A 6215-nucleotide genomic window follows, 5' to 3' on the forward strand; every position below is an offset into this window, starting at 1 on the left:
TGTATGTAGGTTTTCTTTCAATTCATTAAAGTACTGTCAAAGGTATTACTACCAATTACTGTATTCAGGGTTATGTTATAGCTTTTATAGCAATGAGTCACATTAGTTCAATGAGTCACATTCAGAAGTATTAAATGGGCGGTTGATTACACACAACGGTACTATTGGCAGTTATTAGTATATAAATCGTTTTAATTATGGTGTTGCTTACAGTACCTCATAATTTTGCACATGGTATCACACAAATGCAGTTGATGTAAGCTAAATAATCTGGATGCAATGGAATGATGCATCACATGCTGTTGTGTGCAAACAGAACTACATAGCACTGTGAATGTGAATAGAAATCTAAATTCTAATCATAAAGAAGGGAGTTAGAGCTCTATTCAATCTGTATTGCGGAAGTTCAGCGTTACAGCGTGATTTAAATTTAAAGGCAATGTTCCGGCGTTATCAGAGATTGCATTCACGGTAAACGCTGCATATGTCGGCACAATCGGAAATTACCTTTACATTTCTATTGCTCAATCTGTAACGCTTCAGCAGTAAAGACAGAATATAAACATTAGTCTTTCAGATTAACATACAATAAAGCTTAGCATAAGGGTTTCAGATCAACTTTCTACAGAGTACAAAATATAGACTAAAACAAATCTAGAACACACAGATCTTCCCACTAATATTGTTTGCTTTGGTGCCACATTAGGTAATAAATTGTATAATTTATTAGAATGTACCACTGCTGGAACACCGACAGGACTTTTTATATGGTTGAACATTGACTTCCATATATCTTTCTGTTTGTATAATGACACTTGAGGTGTAATGTCTTTTATGATAAAGACAGTCAAGATAAAGACAGTCAAGATACAGACAGTCATGTTGAGTGTAAAAGGGACCATTTGAAACAGGTTATATATGCTAGATCTAGAGTTATTTGGCAACTTTAATTGTGAATGATATAAACCATAGAATGCCTTAGAAAACAAAATATATATGGGCTACATGATGCGACTATAGGCTATTGATGATTTGAGAAAGTAGCAAAAAAACTTGCGCTCTGTTCCTTGCCTCTGGCTGCACACGCTGTTCTCTCATCAAGTGATCATATTTTCACCCATCAGACTATTCTCAATGTAATCTGGTCTTTACTAATATGTGACATTTGTTTCGATTTAGAATTACCCATTATCAAATGGGCAGGAACAGGGGCAAGAGGAAAAAGACATGTCATCCATTTGCACTCAAATAGAGAATGGAGGCTACTTTCCCACCAGTTCCTTTCACTCATGTTTGGTAGGCTAGACCAGTTATTTCGCCATGCAACAGGTGATATTCCGCCCAAACTCTGTATGCCATATGCTCTCCAACCCTGTTACTTAATTTGGGAAACCAAGTGAAATCTGTTCCGGAACAACGATAGTAACATGTTTTCACAGTGAAACATATTTAATTAAACTGTTGACAGCCCTTCACTCTGCGAGCTGGAGAAAGGAATGAAGGAGAGCGGGAAGGAGATGGAAACGCATGGTGGTGAGATATTCTGTAGCTAAAAGGTAATATGTCAGCCTGTTAATTAAATGCTCCAGTACTAGGCTATTCAAAATCAAATACAAATTCTCTATAATTGTAGGCTAACTCTGAATTTGTTTAATTTAGGCTAGACCAATTATGTACCAAATATATCTTAAATCAGATTTTTTTTGTAATGTTTTTCTGCCTTGTGTAATATGTTATATGCTATGTATTGTATAATGGGACAATCAATATTTTAATTCAGGGAATTTTTCGAGCTTCGGCTCATATATAGGCCTATGCATTAGCTCTAATATGCATATGGGTGTATTGAATTAATCATCACCTTGGAAAGCACTGTCCATTTTGTTGTGTTAAGCTTTGAAACAACGTCCACAACGACCATGTTTGCCACTCAGTTTCAACCTGTTGTTGAACTTCTTTCTTCAAATTGATCAATCACAGTGAGGTGAGTTTTAAAAGCATATACTGTTTTGATTATTTAATGTGATTTTCAATGCATTTGCATTGATGTCAGAATGGTTAGAGGGACAATAGAGCTCTGAGTACAGGTCATTAGTGACCTGATGACCATTAGCAAGTTGGGTACTAATAACACATGTCCAGAATGCATAAGAGGAGATTACCGTGACTCAGCAGTCACAAAGATTTTTACTGTGGTGATGACTCATGCGGTAATACGGTCACCGCAACAGCCCTAGGTGTATGCACGTCACATAAAAAAATCAATTTTTATGCAAGTTAACATCTTACTTGTGTTCCGATCATCAGCCAGTCCGTCAGTCAGTCACAAGGACACACCCTGCTCTTCAGTGCGCCCACATGAGGTTGAACACTTGAACAGCAAATCCACACCCAGATCTACTGTTGTTTCTACTTGCAGAGATACAATAGAAAGTGAAGTGGGTGTCACGATCGTCAGGAACAGATGAGGACCAAGGCGCAGCGTTGCAGGCAAACATACTCTTTATTAAGAGACACGATCAAAACAACAACCGATACGTGACAGTTCACGGTCTACCATAAACAGACTAGAAACAAAATCCCACAAACACGAATGAAAAACAGACTGTTTAAATATGGCTCCCAATCAGAGACACCCAGCAAGACCTGACACTCGTTGCCTCTGATTGGGAGCCACTCTGGCCAACATAGAAATAGCACCCATAGAAACAAAACACATGATCTACACACCCTGGCTCAACATAACAGTGTCCCCAGAGCCAGGGCGTGACAGTGGGGAGGAATTGTACTTTAAATTAATGAAATCAAGATACAAATGTTCACTTAAAAGCTTAAGGGGAGGATCTGAATATACTGTATTTTGGTTTTCAACTGGGCATGTTTAATATTCTCCTGTAACTCAAACTAGTATTGAGCCAAAGTCGTCATCCTAGAAATACAATGAGAACACACCAGTGGAGACTCCTCATAGGAGGAAGGGGAGGACCATCCTTCTCAGTGAATGTCATTAAGATAAAGATAATGAAACATTAAAATAGTTATCCTTTTTAGATAAAACTATACTAAATATATTTACATCACCAAATAACTGATTAAAACACACTGTTTTGCGATGAAGGTCTACAGTAGCAGCAACAGCACTCTCTGGGGTAGCACCATGGTGTAGCCGGAGGACAGCTTTTTCCACCCTCCTCTGGGTACATATACTTCAATACAGAACCAAGGAGGCTCATGGTTCTCACCCCCTTCCGTAGACTTACACAGTAATTATGACTACTTCTGGAGGACTTCCACCAACCTATAACTGACATGTTGTCCACCCAATCAAATGATCAGATAATTAATCTAGTACTGAAAGCATAAGCTATAGATAGCAAAAACTGCAGTGCATAAAGTGTGGTGAGTAGTTGACTCAGAGAGAGAAAGACAATAGTTGAACAATTTTGAACAAATTATTTTCTTCAAAAATTAAGGTAAAGCAGCAGGAGAGAGAGAAAGAGATATTTAGTTAATGCAGCTAGCTAGTTTAGCCGACTCAAACACCCAGCTAAAACAGAGAGGAAAGCTATTTATGTTAGCCAGCTGGCTAAGGCTATCCAACACTGGAACTCTTCCAAGTCAAGGTAAGCTTTCGGTTTTATTAATTTATTGCCACTGGGGCCAGCCGGTGTAACTGCTAAACTGCTTGCTGAACACTGGAACTCTTCCAAGTCAAGGTAAGCTTTCGGTTTTATTAATTTATTGCCACTGGGGCCCGCCGGTGTAACTGCTAAACTGCTTGCTGAACACTGTACTGTGTGATTGTAGCGGGTTAACTAACACGTTAGCTCTAGTAGCTAGAGTATGTTGACTATGACGTTAGTTAATATTGTGACATTGACAACGATGTAGGCTGTGTGTAGAGGTTTGCGACATTGCCGTGGGAAGGAGGGGTCCTGTGGGTGCTACAGCACCCCCTGATAAATCACAATAAAAAAAGTATTAAAATACACTATCAGTCAAATGTTTGGACACACCTACTCATTCAATGGTTTTTCTTTATTTTTACTATTTTTTACATTGTAGAATAATAGTATAGACATCAAAACTATGAAATAACACATGTGGAATCATGTAGTAACCAAAAAAGTGTTAAACAAATCAAAATATATTTTATATTTGAGATTCTTCAAATAGCCACCCTTTGCCTTGATGACAGATTTGCACACTCTTGGCATTCTCTCAACCAGCTTCATGAGGTAGTCACCTGGAATGCATTTCAATTAACAGGTGTGCCTTCATAAAAGTTAATTTGTGGAATTCCTTTCCTTCTTAACACGCTTGATTGAATAAGTTGTGTTGTGACAAGATAGCGGGGGTATACAGAGGATAGCCCTATTTGGTAAAAGACCAATTCCATATTATGTCAAGAACAGCTCAAATAAGCAAACAGAAACAACAGTCCATCATTACTTTAAGACATGAAGGTCAGTCAAAACTGAACATTTCAAGAATTTTAAAAGTTTCTTCAATTGCAGTCGCAAAAACCATCAAGCGCTATGATGAAACTGGCTCTCATGAGGACCGCCACAGCAATGGAAGACCCAGAGTTACTTCTGCTGCAGAGGATAAGTTCATTAGAGTTACCAGCCTCAGAAATTGCAGTCCAAATAAATGTTTCACAGAGTTCAAGTAACAGACACATCTCAACATCAACTGTTCAGAGGAGACTGTGTGAATCAGGCCTTCATGGTCGAATTGCTGCAAAGAAACCACTACTAAAAGGACACCAATAAGAAGAAGAGACTTGCTTGGGCCAAGAAACACGAGCAATGGACATGAGACCGGTGGAAATTTGTCCTTTGGTCTGGAGTCCAAATTGGAGATTTTTGGTTCCAGCCGCCGTGGCTTTGTGAGACACAGTGTGGGTGAACGGATGATCTCCGTATGTGTATTGGAGGAAGTGTTATGGTGTGGGGGTGCTTTGCTGGTGACACTGTCTGTGATTTATTTAGAATTCAAGGCACACTTAACCAGCATGCCTACCACAGCATTCTGCAGCAATACGCCATCCCATCTGGTTTGGGCTTAATGGGACTATCATTTGTTTTTCAACAGGACAATGACAAAAAACACCTCCAGGCTGTGTAAGGGCTATTTGACCAAGAAGGAGAGTGATGGAGTGCTGCATCAGATGACCTGGCCTCCACAATCCCCCGACATCAACCCAATTGAGATGGTTTGGGATGAGTCGCACCGCAGAGTGAAGGAAAAGCAGCCAACAAGTGCTCAGCATATGTGGGAACTCCTTCAAGACTGTTGGAAATGCATTCCAGGTGAAGCTGGTTGAGAGAATGCCAAGATTGTGCAAAGCTGTCATCAAGGCAAAAGGTGGCTATTTGAAGAATCTCAAATATAAAATATATTTTCATTTGTTTAACACTTTTTTGGTTACTACATGATTCCATATGTGTTATTTCATAGTTTTGATATCTTCACTATTATTCTAAAGTCATGGTCAAAAGTTTTCAGAATGATACAAATATTAATTTTCACAAAGTCTGCTGCCTCAGTTTTTATGATGGCAATTTGCATATACTCCAGAATGTTAAGAAGAGTGATCAGATTAATTGCAATTAATTGCAAAGTCCCTCTTTGCCATGAAAATGAACTTAATCCAAAAAAAAACATTTCCACTGCATTTCAGCCCTGCCACAAAAGGACCAGCTGACATCATGTCAGTTATTCTCTCGTTAACACAGGTGAGAGTGTTGACGAGGACAAGGCTGGAGATCACTCTGTCATGCTGATTGAGTTAGAGTAACAGACTGGAAGCTTTAAAAGGAGGGAGGTGCTTGAAATCATTGTTCTTCCTCTGTTAACCATAGTTACCTGCAAGGAAACACGTGCCGTCATCATTGCTTTGCACAAAAAGTGCTACACAGGCAAGGATATTGCTGCTAGTAAGATTGCACCTAAAACAACCATTTATCGGATCATCAAGAACTTCAAGGAGAGATGTTCAATTGTTGTGAAGAAGGCTTCAGGGCGCCCAAGAAAGTCCAGCAAGCGCCAGGACTGTCTCCTAAAGTTGATTCAGCTGCGTGATCGGGGCACCACCAGTGCAGAGCTTGCGCAGGAATGGCAGCAGGCAGGTGTGAGTGCATCTGCACGCACAGTGAGGCAAAGACTTTTGGAGGATGGCCTGGTGTCAAGAAGGGGAGCGAGGAAGCAAT

This window comes from Coregonus clupeaformis, unplaced genomic scaffold, assembly GCF_020615455.1.
Source record: "Coregonus clupeaformis isolate EN_2021a unplaced genomic scaffold, ASM2061545v1 scaf0443, whole genome shotgun sequence".
In the NCBI taxonomy this organism is placed as follows: domain Eukaryota; kingdom Metazoa; phylum Chordata; class Actinopteri; order Salmoniformes; family Salmonidae; genus Coregonus; species Coregonus clupeaformis.